Source organism: Tamandua tetradactyla, chromosome 17 (genome assembly GCF_023851605.1).
Source record: "Tamandua tetradactyla isolate mTamTet1 chromosome 17, mTamTet1.pri, whole genome shotgun sequence".
Classification (NCBI taxonomy): Eukaryota; Metazoa; Chordata; class Mammalia; order Pilosa; family Myrmecophagidae; genus Tamandua; species Tamandua tetradactyla.
Window position 1 is genome coordinate 37,235,065 of NC_135343.1, and position 21,516 is coordinate 37,256,580.

Sequence of the window (21,516 nt, forward strand, 5' to 3'; positions counted from 1 at the left end):
TTGGAGGATTAGACTGGGCTAGTGTCTGCAAATTGTTGATTCTTAAACACCCAGACGTGGAACACACAATAAAAATATTTGACAGTTCTATTTGATTATATATTTTAATTTTTAATTGATATATATTATATATTCACATATATATATAATCATCCAAAGTGTACAATCAGTGGTTCACAATATCATCATATAGCTGTGCATTTATCAGCACAATCAACTTTTTTCTTTTTTGTGAAAAATAATATACACAAAACAATAAATTTCAAAGCACAGCACAATTAGCTGTAGAACAGATTTCAGAATCTGGTATGGGTTACAATTCCACAATTTTAGGTTTTCACTTCTAGCTACTCTAAGATACTGGAGACTAAAAAAAATATCGATGTAATGGTTAGCAATCACACTCATTTGTTAAACCTTCTCTGTATAACTCCATCACTACCTTTGATCCTTCTCCTACCCTTTAGGGGTATTTGGGCTTTGCCCATTCTAACTTTTTCATGTTGGAAGGGGCTATCAATAATATGGGACAGGGAGATGGAACTGGTTGATGTTCTGGAGAAGCTGGCCCCTCTGCATTTCAGGACTTATCTGGTCCAAGGACCCATCTGCAGGTTATTTTTTCAGGACTTATCTGGTCCAAGGACCCATTTGGAGGTCATTTTTTCTGGAAAGTTACCCCAGTGCATGGAATATTTGTAAAATCTTATATAATGCTCTAGGTGTTCTTTAGGATTAGCAAGGATCGTTTTGGTTGGGGGTTGACAAGCTGTGATAGGTAGCAATGTCTAACTGAAGCTTGTGTAAGAGTGACCTCCAGAGTAGCCACTAGACTCCATTTGATCTCTCTCAGTCACTGATGCCTTATCTGTTACACTTCTTTTCCTCCTTTTGGTCAGGATAGCATTGTCAATTCCACAGTGCCAGCACCAGGCTCAACCCTGGGAGTCATCTTCCACACCACCAGGGAGACTTTCACCCTTGGATGTCATGTCCCATGAAGGGAGAGGATAATAATTTCACTTGCAGATTTGGCCTTAGAGAGAGAGAGAGACCACATTCGAGTAACAAAAGAGGTCCTCCAGAAGTAACTCTTAGGCATACCTATAGGTAGCCTAAGCTTCTCTGCTACATACATAGAATTCACAGAGCAAGCCTCTAGATCAAGGGCTTGGCCTATTGATTTGGGTGTCCCTAATGTTTGAAAGAGTGTCAAGAGTTTCACCAGTGATTGTCACAGTACCACGGTTTTCCCCGGTGGTAAAGTTTAGTAGTTCCATATTTTTTCTCCCATCCCTCAAAGGGCTTTGGCAATACTTTTTGATTATCTGCTAAATATACTCTGGGATGTATCCAGGCATTACATTAAACTATACAGAATTAACAGCCCTTGTTTTTATTCTGGGCTCCCTACGTTTGGATTGTTTAAATGATCTATTTAGACAGGTTGAGTTAGGTTATGGGCTACAGAAAATTTAGGTTCTGGACTAAACAAACCTTTCTTTCTTTGGTCTCAAAGAGTAGATGAGGTTCTAAAATATGTCTTCCTTACCCCTGTATTCTAAATTACCTTAATCCTGACCTGATCAGTTTTGTTCTTATCTATAAATACCATGTTATACGTGTATCTATTTGATTATTAAATGAATTAGGTGTTAATGATTTAGAACTATACCGCTGTGAATTTTTACTGATGACAAGCTGAATTTCTGTGGCTTTGACTTTGACATGATTAAATCATTTGTCCCCACATGATTAAAAGGCAAATATTTGTATATGAGAATACAGGAAGACCAGCGGGTTTAGAAGAAAATTTCAAATCTATCTTTATAAATGGAACAGATAAAATGGAGTAGAATCACTAAGTAAGAAAAAAAGCGTGAAAGAAAAATATAGGTTATATCACAGGTAAATCTCAATTATCTTGGGATCATTTATCCAGCAATCAAAATAGGACCCACTAATCTGGAAGTAAAAGTAAAACCTTTGTTTGCAGCCTCCCTCCCTGCCAAAAAGATAGACGTTTAAAAAGATACATGCTAAACCTCATGAATTTTATTAATAGAAAAATGCCTTATATTTTAAACCTATTTTAATAAACTTGATTACTTTATTCCCCAGGCTACACAAGGTTAGAAGTGATGCATTTTTTTAAAAAGGTATTTGTAGATTCTAACAGGTACGTTATTGCTAGATGTGAGGGAGAATTACATAAATGGCTCATTTAATCCTACAAGGTAGGTATTTCACTTTACACATGAGAAAACTGAGGTGGAGAGAGGTTGCTTAATTTGCCCAGGATCACCCAGTAGAAAATCACAGATTCAGGATTCAAACATAGGTGTCCACAGTTTCAGGTATTAATGGCAACAGCAGGGGCCAGAAATACGCTGATGAATGGGTGAGGTGAGGTCCCTACTCTCACAGTCTAGAAAAGACAAGGAGCTAGTGGCAAGGGAAGTGTGAGCTAGGAGGAGCGAGAGGATGACACAGACAGTAAAGCCTCAGGAAGGGGACTGAGGGTTGAGGAGCACAGGCCTTTATAGTCATTATTTAATTTACTCTTCACGACTATTCTGCAAGGTAGCATCATCACTTTTCAGATGAAGACACCGAGGCTTTAAAGAGTTAAATAAATTTCCCCAGATTGTATAATTGGTAAACAGTGGGCTTGGGGTTCCAACCCAGGTTTGTCTGACACCAAAGCTCCATTTTCCTTTCCCCAGCACTTTGCTACTCTTACAAAACCCACAAACACAGGAATTAAAAAAAATAAAAGCTTGAGTCAGGACCCCTCTGAATAGAAGGAAACATTCCTGAACACATTTTTTAGCAACCCCCAAGGTCTTTGTGGAATGCATAAAGTGGTTGGTTGGAAAAATGGTCCAATGATGTATGCATAAAATAAAGACTCTAATAATCAAGAAATGGTTACATTGAGTTCCTTATTCTCTGTTTAAGAAAACAGGGAATGTATAGCATATTTTTGGAACAGTAAAAATAGATATAATAAAACTAATTTGTGGATTTAAAGGGATGGGCTTCAAGTACCTGGAAAATTAACCTATGTGAAATATCTCTTTCCTAATGGCACTAGATAAATAAAGTTTTCTATATTGGGAAATAGTACAAAGAGGCATGTTAAATAAAAGAGCCCGACAAAAATAGTCTCAACACTTCAACACCAACTGGGATTATGTGTTAATATTGAATCATGAGTATCTAAAAAGTGTTTCTACAAATTATAAGATAATTTACCTATCAGGAATTCAAACTATTAGAGAGGTAAAATAATTTGTTTTCCCCCAAACCATACTTTTGTGAGAAATGGCACTGGAGGTTCTTCAAAGACCTTGCAACTTAAAATTTGTGTATTTAGTGCCAAGTAAACAAAGGTTTCTTCAAAAGAACAATATCTATGGTGTGTCTTAAATGTTATGTTTAATTTGATTTCCTGCACTTTTCTCCTCTATAGCACCATATTGATGATTGGTCTTTTACTGATAATCACGATCCAAAATGTGCCTCTGAGCTGTAAAAAAGATAAACTACATTCAATGCACTGTGAGGATAATATATTTGATTTCTATCCTTTAAATTATTAGTCAACTACTGATTATCTTATTCTTAAGACAAGTATTGCTTATCTGCTATTTTTCAGAAAAATCAAAATATTTTTAGAAAACTCCATTCTCCAGCCTATTTAAGGGAACATTTGAAAAAGATTCATGGGAAGTATTCCTATAAGTATAAGACAATCATATTTTGGTCTATTGGACATTAGTTTATTGACCAATTAGGAGTTTGACTTACTTTTAGTAAAAAGTTTTAACAGTTATGCAGACTTCTCCAAATGGTTAATGGTCATAGCAGACAGCATTCAAACAAAAAAATAAGAGCGCCATTTGTTGATGAATAGTTTAAACATTTTAGTGTTACAAGAAAATTTTGTGTAGGAGATAATTACTTAATTTAGACCTATACATGTGCTCTCAAAATTGGCCCTTTATGTCAATGATAAAAATACACTTAGGCATTTCTAGCTTCCTATATTCTGGAGCAGCTAGAAGGAAGAATCTGAGAGGATTGTATGATCCTCTGGGTCTGTCCTGTATCTACTTGTTGAAGAGTGCTTTGAAAGTACTGCTTTTTTATTTCTTTGCTTTGTATATATGTTATATTATACAATAAAAAAAGTTTAAGAGATACAATTAGGGGTAAGAATTATTTTTGTTTAAGCCCTTTAATTCATTGTGGAGAATTTTTTTTAAAAATCAAAGAAATGATGTACCTTATGGTATGAGAGAAAAAAAACCCCATTATTTTCTTCCTTGGCATTTGTATAGTGGAAGGAGAATCTTACCCACAACTATCTTCTTCATTTTTTCCAACAGAGTTCTGATTTCAGCATTCCATTTTGAAAGCATGTTAAACCATCTGCTTTGATTTTTTTTCTGAAATGTTTAGACACTGGAGAGGGTAATTATCTATCATTTTGAAGAATATCTTAATTTGATTCCAAATGATATTAGGATAATAAGAGAATTTCTAAAGGTGGGTACCAACCCTCATTAGAAACTTAGAGCATTTAATTAATAAAACATAGCTGAGGAGGTATATGGGAACTTTGTACTTCTTGCACAAGTTTTCTGTAAACCTAAACAGCTCTAATATATAAAGTCTATTATTTTTAAAAAAGTAACTGATTTTGAATAGGCCTTCTAATTGGCTACAGAAATTTTATGAAATATAGCCCGGGTTTATAACATCATAGACAGATCTATTTATGAAGTTTTATTATGCTAGAAATACTCTGAATATTCTTTCTTCCAGTGTAAGTCTTCATACATCACATATATACTCATTAATCTATGAGTTAGAACAAATATGTCATTTATTACAAGAACAACATTTCAGCCATATAAAAGGATATATTTTACTATAATAATATTTTCTAAGAAATTATTTAAATATTGAATTCAGGGGATGGAACTTGTCAAAGCAACAATTGAATAATTGGCCCAGAATAGTACATCGCACACCTGAATGAAGCTCAGACGGACAGCTCAATGAAAGAACATAATGTCCTGTTTTCTTTCCCTTTAAAGCAAAGGAAGCATTTTGGCTGTAACCATGTAAAGACAGAACATACCCATTTCTTACTTACTAAAGAAAATGTTAAAATGGGACCATATCTCCACTTCCTTGACATGTTCTCAAGAAAGGCCAATTTTTAAATTTCCTTTTCTTTTTCCCCTTATAAATTTTAATCAGTTCATATGTTCCAGAGCTCAGGGAACACTGAAATTTTTTATATTTAATGTGGCATAGTCTCGATTTCCTATTGCCCATACTTTGTCATAAAGATGGCTCCTAAGACAGTTTATTCCTTTGTAACATATTTGTAATCTACCAAATAAAGATTTTAAATTTACTTATTATGTGAAATTAATATATATAGTCACATGGAAATTTGTTTATTTAGTTGTAATTATTACTGATTTATGGTACTGAAGAATATTTTTAATAATAAGATTACTACCAAGTAGGAGAGCTCTTATCAATATATTTATGTAGATTTGATTGAATGGTTGCCACAGAAAGCTCAAAACTCAATTCATGACAGGGTACTGGAAATTAGACAGCATTTCTCTGTTGTATTTGATTTCCTGGTTTTGCATCTTTATATAACTAAGAAATGATGCGTATTCACATAATCATGACCAATAACCAAATCTTCCAACAGCACTTGTGTATGTGTATGTCCAGGAATATATCCATCAAAAATTCTTATCTTTGTACTCCATAAATTTCTATCCCTAGACAAAAATAAACACAGTGTAGTGTCTGAACATTATTTCTGATGTGTGTGGTAGTAATTTGCAGAGATGATTTAGACAGACTAAAAATATATGAATTAGATTTGGTGTTTCTGAAGAGAATCCTCTTTTTAAAAATTTTTTTTACTCTGAAAGAAAGAGTTTGCTCTTTCTCTTAACTACTTTTTTTCCCCATTCAACTTAAGGAAGCCCATGGACTGAATATATTTTTCTTGTAGGTATTTTAAATAACATGTTATAAATTGACATAGGGTTAAGTTCGAATGTATTTAAATTGAAAAGTATTTCAGAATGCAACACTTTCCTCTTGAAATTTAATAGCCAGCTTCAAAATTCATTACTTCCCTTTCTTAAATAAAAAATTTTCCAACATATAATTTGAAAATAAAAACTTACATATTACAATATTACAATTGTTTCCATTTATTGTATACGATTTACTACTTTATGTGACTGACCAATTTAGTTTGTAAAGGATTTGTGTGGGCCACTATTTTTTTTAATTTATTTATTAATTAAAATTTAACAAACCAAATAAAACATTAACATATATAATCAGTAATTCACAATATCATCACTTAGTTGCATATTCATCATTTCTTAAAACATTTGCATCAATTCAGAAAAAGAAATAAAAAGAAATAAAACGAAAACAGAAAAGAAAAAAAAAGATTATACTTACCATACCCCTTACCCCTCCCTTTCATTGATCACTAGCATTTCAAACTAAATTTATTTTAGCATTTGTTCCCCCTATTATTTATTTTTATTCCATATGTTCTACTCGTTTGTTGACAAGGTAGGTAAAAGGAGCATCAGACACACGTTTTTCACAATTACACAGTCATATTGTGAAAGCTATATCATTATTCAATCATCCTCAAGAAACATGGCTACTGGAACACAGCTCTACATTTTCAGGCAGTTCCCTCTAGCCTCTCCATTACATCTTGAATAACAAGGTGATATCTACTTAATGCATAAGAATAACCTCCAGGATAACCTCTCTACTCTATTTGGAATCTCTCAGCCATTGACATGCTGTCTCATTTCACTCTTCCCCCTTTTGGTTGAGAAGGTTTTCTCAATCCCTTGATGCTGAGTCTTAGCTCATTCTAGGATTTCTGTCCCACGTTGCCAGGAAGGTCCACATCCCTGGGTGTGTGGGTCACTATTAATTGCTTAAAACAGTCACAATGAACTTGATTTTTAAACTTAAAGAGAAGGGTTTACTAAGTTTTCCCATCTGGGAAAATTTTTCATCATCTGGATAGAACAAGATGTTTTACTATACTTTATGGACCACATGCATGCTTATGCTACATAATCTCACCTCCCTCCAATGTTTATCTCTTATACTAAAGGCCAGAATGAGATTCAAAAGCAGATCCCAAAGTCCCTGTTTTACTGTTGTCTCAGCTCACAGTTCTGGCTCTCATCCTAAAAATGTCCCCATTAATTCTTATTTACCCTCTAACTGTTGCCCTTTCTCCTTCCCTTTCAATTTAAGCATTTTGAGAGTCAATTACATTTAGTCCCTTCTTTTCCTCATCTTTCATTCATTCCTTTATTCTCTGTATTTTCACTCTCATTTCTTGTGTCATTGAAATATTCCTTGCCAAAGTCACCAGTGAGCTCCTAGTTCCTGGAAAATGGTCTTTCGTTATCTTTCAGTGGCATTCAACTGCACATGGTACTTCTTGATACTCTTGCCTCTTTTGGCTTGTGAGACATCTCTCTCTCTCTCTCTCTTGATTTTCCTTTTACATTTGTGGGCTTTCTCTCCCATAAATACCGTTTTTATTGTGTCTGCGTACATTCTCCTTGGATAATCTATCCATTCCTAAGCTTCTACTACCATCCATGTGTTAAGTACAACTCTTTATCTCCAGCCCAGATTTCTTCCCTGAGCTCCAGGGGAAAGCAAACGCTGTCTATAGCTGGAGATTCCCACAAGAATGTTCCATAAACATGTTCATAACTGAACTCACCGTATTTCCTTCCAGATTTATATTGATAAATGGATAGAAACATTCTCTTAACTCTTTACTTTTTCCTACCATAACATTCGATTGATGTCTTAAATTTTCTTGGCTTAACTGACTTAATATCCCTGGAATCTATTCTCTTCTATCCATTCTGGTTGCTACTGCTACTTGTTCATTCAAGTATTATTTTCCTCTCTGAGATGACTGTCATAGCTTTCCTAGTGAGACTGCTTCTCTTCCTTCAGGTTCATCCCTATTTAATGTATTCTCTACCTTTTGCCAGAATTATCTTTCTAAAAAGCAAATCTGATTATGTAATTCTCTGAATACAATTTGTGAATGCTTTCCCAGAATATTCAGGATGAAAACCAGACTCCTCAGCACAGTGTGCCATGTCCTGTAGGATTTGGTACTTCTTCAACCTCAGCCCTTGCTGCACTCCTTTATGCATTGTCTATTCCATGGGCATGATGAAACTCTCTGAATGCACTCTTCTCAGGTTTCCATGTTTTTGTATGTGCCATTTTTCCTGGACAACTCCTATTTGTGTGCTAGGACACAGCTCCAAGGCCACCTTTCCAGGAAATCTTCTCTAAACCCCTCTGATGGGTGAAGTGGATGTTGTGGTGACCTTGGATTTTCCCTCTTTCTTCAAGACTGAAGCACTCATTTCTCTAATTGCACTGGCAACTGATAGCTCTTAAGTTCTCCTTTGAAGACTGGCTTTGTTAAAGAGAGGCACTTGCTTAAGGTTGCACCTTCCTTTCTTGGGGCAGACAATATGCAGTGACTACTTAATATAGAGACAGAAAGGCCTTGTTTCCTTGCCCTAATCGGGACAACTCTCTGGGCTGTCCTGGCTCCATATTTTCCCCATGAAAAGGCTAAGAACTTTGACAGAACTGTATTATAGCCCAAATTCTACTTTTGCTCAAATCAACTTCCTTCCACCTACAGCTAGCTGTCAATCCTGAAAGCACACCTCCTGTGTACAAATCTCCATCTCAGAGTCCTTTTTCTGGGAACCTGAATACCAACTCTGGGTCGAGATCCTCAGTGCCATTTGCTTATTCCTATCATAGTTCTTATCCCGTTACATCATAATTGCCTGTTTACTCTTAATTCTATGCCTAAATATAGAGAACAACTTGGGAACAGGTATGTTCTATCTTGTCTTTTTATCCTCACTGTTTATAACTGTCTTTGACTCCAGTTTCTGGGAGATACCCACTAAATTTTTGGAGTTTCCCATGATGGGAATATCTTTATTATTCACGGTGGGCCCTGTACCAACCTGATAGTTTACGTTAAGGTGGTGACTCAGGGTAGGGCAGGCTGTACCAGTACTATTAGGGTGGGGGCTGTTTCCACCAGATAGACCAACGGTGTTATTAGGGGGTTGGGGCTTTGGGCAAGCTCATGTCAGCTCAGTCTCTGGGGAGGGGACCAGAACTAGAGATTGAATTCAACCAGAGGGCATTTCTTTAATCCTTCAGTTCTATGTAATAAAACTCTGTAAAAATTCAGAACATCAAAACCCAGGCCACCTTCCTTGACTGGTAATAAATATCAATGTACCAGAAGTGTTACGGGTCCCGACTCCAGGGGAAGAACACATGGGAGCTTCATATTTGAATCTCACCCTGTGGGTCTCTTCTTATTTGTATCCCTTTTGTTATAATAAAACTAATTGTAAGTATAATGGTTTCCTGAGCTCTGTGTTACTAGTGAATTATAAACTGGAGAGAATGGTGAGAACTCTTAAATTTGTAGCCAGTTGGTCAGAAGTGAGGGTGACTTTGAAATTCCTGAACTTGTAACTAGTGTCTGAAAGAAGGATAGCCTGGTAGGGACTTGACCTTAATCTGTAGAGTCTGACCTGACTCTAGAAAGTTAGAGTCAGAATTTCATTGTAGCTGGTGTCATAAGTTATTGCACTCACTCAAATCTTTTTGAATGAATGCATAAAATGAATGCATGAAAGACAGCCATCTTCAAAAGCTTTGGGAACTTTCCAACATCAATTCAATCCTTTGTAGGTCTTATTTCTTTTTGGAATAGAACCAGAAAATCTGGATATCTCTCCCAGGATCTATTTTAGGAATGCTGCTGCTCATGCTTCATGAAACTGTAAGACGCATAGATATGGGGTTCTGGATTTAAAAGCCTGGGTTGAATTCTTGCAGTGTCATGTATGAGCTGCATGACTTGGGGCAAATTACATAACCTATCCAACTCTCAGTTCGATCAACTGCTTGATGGAAAATAAATGAGACAATGTCTGTGTGAAGTGACGGTACATAGTAGATACTCAACAAATTTTAGTTTCCTTCTTTTTCTTTTTTAGATCGAGCATTTCCTCCTCTTGTAAGGAAATAAATTACAATAATTTGGTCCTCCTGAGATGATCACATTAGATTTCATTATCCTTTTTTTTCTTCCATATGGCAGAAAGCCATTATTCTTTGCTACTGTTTCCTATTTTAAGAGAGAAAAAAGGTCAGTTGAAAGCAGTTTACTGAACACTGCAAGTCCCTGCTTGCTACAAGTTTTGTTATTTATTGTGAGACACCAAATTTGCTAAAGGCAAGAGGTGTGGCTAGGTGTGTCAGCAAATGAATCAAAGGTGAGTAAATAACATGATTGTAACACTACCTGATGGGTTTCAGTGAAGCCTAGGAGGGGCTAAAATGATTAATATAAGGCATCAGGGTTAAAGGGATGGTACTAAGATAGCCCACATTTAGATACCCATATTTCCAGTTTTCTTCTGCTTTCCATGATTTGGAAAATCCCATTTCTCAGATCCCTTGCAGTTGGGTGGGCCATGGGATAAGTTCTGGTCAATTGACTGAGTATATGTCATGGGTAGACAGAAGAATTTAAGAGTCAGTGATTGGTTCTCAGAGGCAGCCTAGAATATTGAAGGACATATGCCCTGTACAGTCCCTCAGTCCTGGAGCAGACTCGACAGAAAGTGTAATAACCTTTTGTTGTGTTAAACTCTTGAGATTTTGTTCATATTACTATTAAGGCAAAATTTAGCCAACCCTGACTGATGCATTGGGTCTCAGGAGAACCCAAGATAAACTGAATAAGTAGACATCTCAGGAAAAATAGGAACCGTAGCCAGCTGTTTCAAAAAGTAAAACTTGAAGGTTGTTCAGGATCCTTATGGTGAATCTCTACTTTACTGTTTCACCATTAAAGTAACTTAGCTTCTCTCTCAGAATTTGCTCCTATCTGAGTCTACTTCTACTTCCACCTCCAATGGCCAGTTGTCTGTCTCTGCATCTCATATTCATCTTTCAAAAGGATAGAAGCCAATTGGTCCAATTTGGACACCCATCAGAAAGTGCTCTTGAACTGGAATACTTCATAGGCTACTGGGTAATTTATAAATTGGCTTGCCTTGGATCAGATCACCTTTTGCTGGTCCAATTAGCTACCATCATGGGATTAGGTTATGAGATACAAATCCTGGACACCTATGCCTAAGGAAAACCTTGAGGCCTTTTCTCCCTGCCAGGAGCTATAAGTTGGAGTCCTGTTGTATAGGGGTTGTATATGTGCTAGGCACTTTTGCTGGGAATCAGACCCTTCAGGTCTGTGAGAAAGATGGGTTTCCATTCCTGTTCCCACTGGAGAGATAGTTATACAAATGCCTTGGTTGTGGCCTGGTAATTGACCTGTGACTTCTGGGCTGAAACACATTTTTTGTTGAGATGACCAGTCTTCCTAGATCAGACAGGAAAATTGGAACCAATGGACTTACAAATATGGGAAACTTCTGGCCAATTTTACACTTGTTGATCATGAATTAGATATTAAATGTTGAGAAAGTCTTTGGTTGATAGTATGCACAAAAGTTGATCATTATTTTGGGTAAACATAATAATCAATAATTTAAAAAGCATTTTGATTTTAAATATAAAATAGGGACTGTTTCATTTAACCCAAGGCATTTGGTTAACTTATTCATAAATCTGAAATAAGAGCTTTCCTTTTTCTTAACATTATCATCCTACAGGCCATGTTCTCTTATAATATTCTTTTTTAATGTTTTGTAGTCTGTGCAAAACATTAGGTATTTTTTTGTATACCTAATTAGGTATATAGGTATATTCATTTATTTTGATTTTAGACTCCCCTTCTTAATCCAGTCTCTCCTTTGTTTTACTTTCCTTTGAGGCACCTAATTATCTTTCCCAGAGTACCCCCACTTTGGGATGCCTTGATTCCCTAGTTGCCCTCCAACCCCCTCCCAATCAAAATTCTAATTGCCACTGTGGTTATCATGGTTAGGAGTTAAGAGGAAATAAGTCAATTAAACTACTGTAAATGAAGATGAATTTCTGGTAGTATAAGTGACAAAAATAAAAACAATGCAGAACTTTGTTTAGTTTTTCTTTTTATCAGAGATGTCTTCCTCCTGTTCTTTAAATTATGACAGTTAGTTCTTCCAGTCTTTTAATACCAAAACAGAATAAAGGTCTCCAATATTAGCTCTTAGTCAGAGGATAGGGATAGTGGATTTAACATTTTTTGAGAAACCATTACTATATTTCACATAATTAAGCTGCTGTCATTTATAAAACTCATCCTTATTTCAGAGATGGTAAGATGTGAAAAAGTTGTGCCATTAATTCTACTGGAATACAGTGTATGGTAGACATTGGGTTGATGCACTGTGGGGAAGCAGCAATGAGCAGTGAGCACAGAATTTTAATTGAGGCCAGGTTTAACTTCCAACCCTGCCACTCACTATAGCCATATAACCTTGGGCAAATATTTTAACTAATTTGAGCCTAAGTGTTCTTATCTGTAGAATGAGAATAATAAAAGATTTTTAACATAAGATATTACATATGAAAACACCTGTCACATAGCAGGTGCTCAGTAGGGCTTGGCACCCCTAGATTTGAGGAAAGAGTCTCATGTCCAATTGAAGGGATTGAGAGGGAACTAGAAAGACCTCTCTGGAAGAGAAAAGACCTCATTCTCTGTGTACCCAATCTCCTTCATACTATAGTTAACTTGATAATATTTGCTTGTTATTCATTCATTCATTCATTCATTCACTCCCTCAGTCATTTTTTTTGAGTCCTTACTTTTGTAGGGTGGTGGGGAAAAACAGATGAATAAGACATGGAGGTTCCCAAGGATGGTGGATTCTAGTAGGGAAAGAAAGACATGTAAACAAGTAAGTGAGGAGAATGAAACTATCCTCAACATTTTGCTATTCTTTCCATTAAAGAAACAACAAAGAAAAACTAGGTGGATTTCCAAGATACCTATGATTTGTAAAATGCTATAGATGCATAGATAATCTAAAAATAAACTCTATCACACAGAAAATTGCCTTCTTCAACTTTCCCCTCTCGTTAGAGTTAATTTTGACTTTGACATCAGGGCACATTTTATTTTTCTTCTGTTCTCACACTTTGCATCTGCTACCTTCCCGGTCAGGCAAGTATAGAAAATCAGTTATTAGGCAAGAAACTATAAGCATGCCTCTAAAATTTGAAACAGAATTGGTAGGCATAATTTTAGCTCTACCTGCTTTTATAGTGCTTTTGCATATGGAATACTGCGTCTATAGAACTTTGATTTTTCTGGAGAGGCAGCATGTTTCATTGGGAAAAATACAGAATAAATTTAGATTTTGGTTTTGCCACTTACTAGCTGAGTGGATGAGTCACTTAACCTCACTGAGTCTCAGTTTCCTCATCTGTAAAAATGAGTGATTATAGCACCTACAGAATTATTGAAATAAATTCATATGCCTGCTTATTAGCAGGTGTTTTATAAATATGTTATTATTCAAACCCTAGGTCATAAAAGAAAAATTTTCTCAGCCCTTGGATAATTGTATGAAATACCCAACATTTTAATAGCAAATCAAGTGTGTACTGGAGATAGAATCTGGTCTGATTATCTTTAGTGGGAAATAGTTATTTAAGTTGTCTTAACTTGAGATGCTGAATGGGACAGGGACACAACTAGCTGTACATGTCTAGCTTGAGTGGTGAATTCTGAAAACAGGGATGGACACAGGTAGCAGCCAGACCTCAGGGAGTGTGAATCTAGACTGTGTGATCTAGACCACCGGGGACTCTGACCAGAGGAGCAGGGCCAGGGAATGATTCATTTTGGTGGAAATGGTGGTGGAGCAGCATCCAGTGTCCAGAGACAGCAATGTCCAAGGAATTCCCAATGGCATTTCCATGTCTCATGCAGGTTGGGGAGATGTTGCCCCTAACGGCAGCAAGGATATCCCAACCAAATGTGTTTGGGGCTGTGGTTCTGATTTCTTAGCTGTGCTTGGTTCTATTTCATTTTCTGGATGCTGTTCTTCAGGCTCCCTATCAACTCTGGGAGCTACCTGAATGGCCTGTGGATAAATTCCTGATCTGCTTAAGACACACAAAGTCCACTTGAATTGTTTGCACCCAAGAATCTTGACTCTTTCACGGCAAGTTGAAGGGTCATGGTGTGTGGGCAAATCTGAGATTAAAATTGGCAGGGACCTGACAAGAAGGCAAAGGAAAGGAGCTCAGTGAATATGCTGATGATCCAGATGAAAATTTATAGATAATGTCTGTTTGTGACTGGGGGCCTGCCTCCATGAGCCGCTTATTGTCTTGAAGATACACTCCTCTAAACCCATCATCAGGACCCTAGCTTGTGATGAAAAGACTGCAGGGCTAAGCCAGGACTTGTTCCAGCAAAGAGCAAAGCATTTCCTAAGGAGATAATCTAAGGCAACTAAAACACTCAGATATACTGCCATGGTGAGCAGTATGCACCAGCGTAATAATTACTAATGATTCCCAAGTGGATCTCCTTTCATGGCCAGTTGATGATGCATTCCATAGGGTCACTGCAAAAGAAGCAGCAATTGACCATCAGGTTTCATCCCAGTCACAATGGTGATTTGTGAGATTGAGGAACGTGCATTCTTCTTGGCATAGAGACCAAGAACCCTCATGGAGTTTATGCGGAGTCCTGAGTGATTCCCAGCTATCATGAATCAGACCAGAAAAGTGATAACGGAGCAGAGCAGAAAGTGATAACAGAGGGCATTGGCTCTGGAACTGGCTGGACCTGGGTTTGAATCCCACTTTTCCTCTTACTGGTCTTAGGACTTGTATAAGTTATTTAATGTATTTGAGACTTTGTTTCCCTTAATTTTCATATGAGGGAGAGATCTACATTATAGGATCAATTATTCATTTATTCAGCAGACTTTTAAAAGATGAAATTTCACCTAGGAATTATTTTAGATTTATAGAGAAGTTGTAAAATTGTACAGAGTTTGCATTTATCCTATACCCAGTCTCCCCCATTTCCAACATCTTACATAACCATGGTATATTTGTGAAAACTAAGAAACCAGCATTGAGACATCTCTATTAACTAAACTCTAGACCCTATTGGGATTTCACAAGTTTTTCCATTAATATACTCTTCTTGTTTCAGGATGCAATCTAGGAAATTACATTGCATTTAGTTGCCATGCTTCCCCAGTCTCTTTAGGTCTGTGACAATTTTTCAGTCTTTCTCTGCTTTTCAAGACTGATAATCTGGAGGGAAAATGGCCTAGTATTATGTAGAATCTCTCCCAATCCAGGCTTGTCTTATTTTTTTTTTTCATGTTTAGATTGGAACTAGGGATTTTGGAAAAGAATACCTCAGAGGTGAGCTGTCCTACTCATCCCATCATATTAAAGGGTATGACCTCTCACTGGAAATGTTTATGTTGATCAAAAAGTTAAGACAGTGTTTGCCATGTTTCTGTACTGTCAAGGTACTAGTTTTCCTTTTCTCTACTCTAGCCTTTGTGAGTCATTCATTACGTCTAACCCACACTCAAGGTGGTAGTGGGGAATGGGGGGACAGAGGATAGGATATTGAACTCTATCTCCTCGAGGCAGGAGCATGTACTTATATTATTATTATTATGTAAGGAAGAATTGTGTCTTTTCCGTTCATTCATTCATTCATTCATCTAAACATTCATTTATATCAGTATGGACTCGTGTACATTTATTTTATATTTTGGGCAATAATCTAATACTATGCTATTTATTTTGTTCAAATTGTTCCAACTTTAGCCGTGGGGAGCTCGCTCAGATTGGCTCCGGTGCCACTTTGACATTACTCCCCCCTTTTGTTTTTTGAGCACTTTATTACTTTCTGGGACTATAATGCTCCAGGCTCATCTTACATTTTCTCTGCTGCAGTCCTTCAACCAGCCATTTCTCCAAAGAACTAGGGTTCCTTTTATTGGAGAAGAGTATCTAGAGTCCAAGATCAGGGCACTAGATGTGCTCAAGAAATATTTTCTGAGCATTTTCTATGGGCCTGGCATTGTTCTAAGCACTGGAGATAAAGCAAAGATTTCTGACTTTATGGAATTTACAATTCTAATGGATCATGAGGATTAACTGACAATGTGAACAAAGTGCCTAAGTAGCACCTGGCAGGTAAGAGGTGCTTAATAAATGTTAGTGACTCCTTCCCTTTCCTTCTTGCTATACTTTTTACCCCTGCAGTTGTTCAAATCCCTTTCTTGGGGACTAGAGCCAACTGGGCTGTGCTGGGCTATCCATAGAGGGGTGGGTGTAAGGGTTGGTGTAGGTGTTGTGCCACAGATATGTGCTTTACCGAATGAGTTTGAAGTGTCCCTGAGAAGAGAGATTAAAGTCTGTGATAGAGGATAAGTAATTAACCGTAACTCTAAGGATACAATTTATACTTTTGTCAGGTGATGAGGAAATAGCTTGGGTTGTCAGTTGACCAAAAACAAGAGGGCAAGTTAAAGCAAGGTCCAGAGTGAAGGCTAGAAATGAGGTAGTGAAACTGGGTCTTTATTTGGTGTTGCTCCATGGCGTGAGAGCAACTCACCTGTTTATAAGCCCAGGCAAGGCAGACATGCCTGACCTTTGACATCCCTCCCTGTTTTGCATTCTCCCTCAGCCCTGCCATCCCCACCCCCTTGCATTTATTTCAGGGTTCAGGTAAACAACCATAGTTGTCTGGGGGAAATCTTAGTGCAAGTGTAATGTTGACACATGATAGCCACATTTATCAGACAGATACAAAGCAGAAACTAGAGAAAAAATTGCTAATAGCCACCTCCAGAACTGAGGCTTACTTAAGGGAATGCCATGTCTCTTAGCTACCTATCTTTTAGTGCAGGTCTCTCTTCGGTGCTCACTGAACTGATAAGGTTGCCACCTGTAAAGGTCTGTGCTGAGGGGTAAGAGCTCATGGTCTCCAAGTGTGTCCAAACTGTGACCAGAGGGAGAGGCAGAGGTTAGCACCTGGGAGACGGTAACCAGAGACACATCTGATGCTAAAGAATCTGGGAAGACTGGGAACTGGTGGAAGAGAGGAGTGTGAGGGGTGGTGTACCCGTGGTATAGGACAAAGGCTGAGGGTGCTGGTGATCCATGTGCTCGTGGCAGTGCTGATGATGGCTGAGGGGCTGGGCGTGGCCAGGCAATGCCCCCTTTTTGCTCATATGTATTTTAATTATGATATAATTCCTAATTTATTTAGTAATAATAATTTTTAAAATCCAAGTTTTGCCTTCTGACATATTTCTGAATCTGTGGTCTCTCCTAACAGGAAATATTCACTGCGATCCAATGAAATACATCCAGAAGAGACTTTATCTTTTTGAAAAACTGCATTTTTAACTCCCTATTGAGTCAAGGCTGCCATTCCCAATGTCTGCCATCTTCGGACAGGAAGAAGGTGACCAGTTGTAAAAGCAGGGCTGGTGTCCCCTGTCCCTTTGTCTTGCTTGACCCCTTGACAAGGGACTGGGGCATCATGGAGTTTAGAGAAGGGTTGGGACTTTGTTCAGGAGACAAGGGGCAAGATGACAGAGTCTAACACCACTCTTTCATAAAACCTGTTTTCTTGGCACACTCCTGACAAAAGCATAGCAACCAACGTTTACAACGCAAGTCAGGAACGGTGCATGGCCAGGAATGTGGCGTGACGCCGGGGAGAGAGGATTCGTCCTCAAAGACAAGCATTCTGTCCTCTCGCCTCCTTGTAGATTGGGGCATCTCAAGAGCACTTTTTGGACCCTGGACAGGATATTTTTAGAGTCTTAGCTGTCTCAGAGTAGCAAATAGAACTCAACACGATTTCCAACTGATTTCTATTCCTCCTTGGCAGCTGTAATATTATACATAGCGAATATCTAGGGTAAACCAAGCAGTCACATGGGAAAATGATATTTCACACCTCTATTTTGGAATTATGTGCAAAATCTGCCACATCCCTCCTTCATGTTGAATATCACATAGTTAAATTGATAATCACTCCAGTTGAACATGGCGATCTGTAATTAAATTATTAGTCATTGTTCTGTGGCATAAAAACATTTGATTTCTCAACTCATGGACAAACTGCAATGGAGGTTCCTGCCTTCGATCAATATTTGCCACTGACTTTTGCAAGGTTATAAATAATAGATTAACAAAGGCTAAAAAAAGGAGTAATTAGAGTAATTATTAGGTCCTCTGTTAAATTTTTTTTTAAATGAAACTGTAGCTTCAGTTTCTAAATAGAAGAGTAAAATCAAAAGGGCATTTGTCTCCTAATATGTGCAAGAAGACTAATAAACTCAGTACCTGAACTGTGAAGTCCTCCTGCATCTAATTGCCATACCTAATATTCTGCTTTTGTGCTAAAAGGAAGTGTTGGCAGAACAAGTGGAACTGGGACTGCCACTATCTCGTTCCCCTTTATCCCTCATTCTTCTTCAACTTTCTCTCTGCTCCACATTGCTTTCCATATAGTTCACATGGTTTCTTATCTGTTTCCTTCTCACTTCTGGTTACCTTTTTGTTTTCTGCTTCCTCCCTCTTTAGTCAGAGTCTTCAAGCCTTGTCTCTTTCCTTTCTTCCTTTAACTCCTTCTTCCCCCTCTCTGTCTTTGAGGCACTGCTGCAGGGTGGTTATGAAGAATATGGGCTCAGGAAACGGATTAAGGCTTCCAGTCCCACACCCACCATGCAGTAACTGAGCGATGACATTGAGCAGCTACCTAATCTTGCCATGTCGCCTCTATCTCGCATAAGTCAAGCTCACTCCTGGGAGCAGACCACTCTTGTGGGAGGCATTGGGGAAGTGAAGGGCTGAAGGGAGCGTTGGAAGAGCAGAGAAGTCATTGGTCAGTACATCTACGAAGGAAAGCACATCCAGCTCCTAAAATAGGATTGTAAATAGGGAGCTGGTGGAGACTCTATGAAGAGTTGTTACCTTGGAAGGAAGGTCTGCATTCGCCCATCCGGTGAGGAGCAGGGGCTGCATTTGATCAGCAGAGCCAGAAGTCAGGAAAAAGAGTTGGATGCAGAGCTGGGGAGAGAGGTTGGGGTGGAACTGGCTGGCGCCTCTATATCTGCCCAGTACTTCACCTAACTGGGATGACCTTCAGAAAGGAATAGCTGCTGCTTCACTTTTGCCTTTCAAATTTCTTTGGAAACTTGGAAATTCCTCTTTTTGCCACATCAAACACAGAACCATTCAGGGAAGAGGATTCTGGGAAACTTAGGTCTAGCCTAACCAGAGTGGCAGAGTATAAACCAGCATATGTATCATTTTCAACAATCAATAATTGAGAGTTCATAACTCATGGGGATGTTTTGTAAAGTGAATGAGACTTAAGGCATGTAAAGAAAGCACTTAGCACAGTGTCTGACACATAGAAAACACCCAGTAATAGTTAGTTGCCATTTCTCCTTCATTTTCCATCCATTTCCTCTCATGTTGCACTCTTCTAATTCCCAGATTTCTCAGTGTCATTGCCATTGCACTCTTCCAATTCCCAGATTTCTCAGTGTTGTTGCCATTGTATTATTGATTTTTATGATAATTAGTAAATGACTGTGGGAGATGTAAATGAAATAGATATTTATTGAGTACTTTATTAGGTGACATACACTGTACCTTTAGATGCTTATAACAACCTTGTGAATAGATGCTGCCATCATTCACATTAAAAGATGTGAAAATTGGAGCAGACAAATCATTCATTTGCCCAAGAAGGCACAGGATTTAAAAACCATATCAGTGTACACGAGTGTAACATAGGCCACACTATTTTAAATCTTTTGTTTCATTAAGAGTGGGAATACCACCAATTGGAGGATCATCTTCAGCAAAATAGCACCTTCAAAATTTACAAAGGATTTCAGAATACCTTTTGTTTTGTTTTCGCACACTAATTGGCCAAATAATAAATCTGCCCTCTATGGTTTGGGATACTGTCCGAAGGGCAGAAAGAGCTTGGTATGTGGCAGTGTTGGATCAGGCATCCTTGACCAAGCCAACAGAGAGTGGAGGCATTTGGGGAGGGAGAAGGAGAATCGTTGAAGAAAGTTTAAAGTAAGTTCATAATTAGATATAGTTTTACAGCTTAGAACTGGAGAAACATGCTCCAGATGGACTCCCTGACCGCTTTGAAGCATGACCTTATGACTTTTATTGGAATCAACGCTACTTAATTTATTCCAGCCAGAAGTGCTCTTACTCCGGCCCCAAGTCAACCTGTCCCCTAATGCAGAAACTCCAAAACTGCAACTCCACAGATTGTATTCAATGGGCTCATTAAGTCTTTTAAATACCTTTTCAAAAACTTAAATGCCAGTTACCCATCGTTATTATCTTTCACCCATCTTTACTTAATTCATTGATGTTACTTACTTCAACTTAGAGAGCATCTGAGTTCCAACTCCAGCACGTATTGGTGCCTAGGCGGGCAGATATCAAAGAGGTTGTATGTTTCTGGATTTCCATAAGGAAATCAACAGAAACAAAGGGGTATGGACCTCCCAATCATCTTTTTCTCCACTCCTCCCATCCCTCCCCTCTAACCCATTCCTCAAACTTTGTTGTGGATAAACTTGCTGTGTAACATTCTGACAACCCCCACATTCATCATCTAAGAGGCAAGACCTGAATTGTTCAAAAAAACCAAGTGGCAGAGCCGTACAATCTCACCTTCATCAAATGTGACATGCATTTTGACACGAAGGCTGACTAAGCACTGAATGAGCAAAACATAAAATTTAAGATTGGTGCATACGTAGTGCAGGTGCAATCCCTGCAAACACATTTGAAATAGGGTTGTGTGCTTCTCAGTTTGTAGGGCCTGAAGTTTTTAAGCGTACTAATAGAAAAGTATTTGATTTCCTATAGTTTGGAACATATGTGGTGGTCCATTGAGGTAGTTACCTGTCAAAAATAGTGATGGTATTCATTGGTTTTATTAACTGTCACTGAAACCTGGAAAATTAAAATGATGGTGTGGTAAAATGAATTTGGTTCAAAAGCTGGATTTGATGTTTTATGATACAGATTGGCAGAAGTGTGTCATATATAATTTAAAATATGTGAATACAGTTAAGGTAACCACAGTACTTACTGGATAGACGCTTCCTTTTTCATAAGGATTTGAGGACAAATGGAATTACAGAGTCTAGCTTGTTGAAAGTTTTGAAGCATAAACTTGCTCTTCATAACAGGATACAAAACTCCCCCTGAGGATCTGCATTTGCAAATTTCTCCTGTTGGGCTCAATTTCCTGATTTGTGTATCTGAATCTGGGCATCTGCCTGATTCTTTCATGCCATTCTAACTATTCTCTTATCTCTTTCTAATACT

General features: G+C 37.9%; 1 long non-coding RNA gene across 5 annotated transcripts in view; it reads left to right on the forward strand.

The window, feature by feature from the left end:
• Positions 1–21,516, forward strand: part of LOC143660901 (uncharacterized) — a 52,004-nt gene that overhangs the window by 17,070 nt on the left and 13,418 nt on the right. The window contains exons 1-3 of one of the 5 annotated variants that reach the window (XR_013164303.1): positions 8,864–8,986; positions 10,176–10,454; positions 17,465–17,593. The exons of 1 other annotated variant lie outside the window; for it this stretch is intronic. This is a non-coding gene — a long non-coding RNA (uncharacterized LOC143660901). Of the gene's footprint in view, positions 1–8,863; positions 8,987–10,175; positions 10,455–15,491; positions 15,529–17,464; positions 17,594–21,516 lie in introns of those variants that run through there. 3 more of the 5 variants (XR_013164304.1, XR_013164306.1, XR_013164305.1) reach the window with 3 other exon arrangements.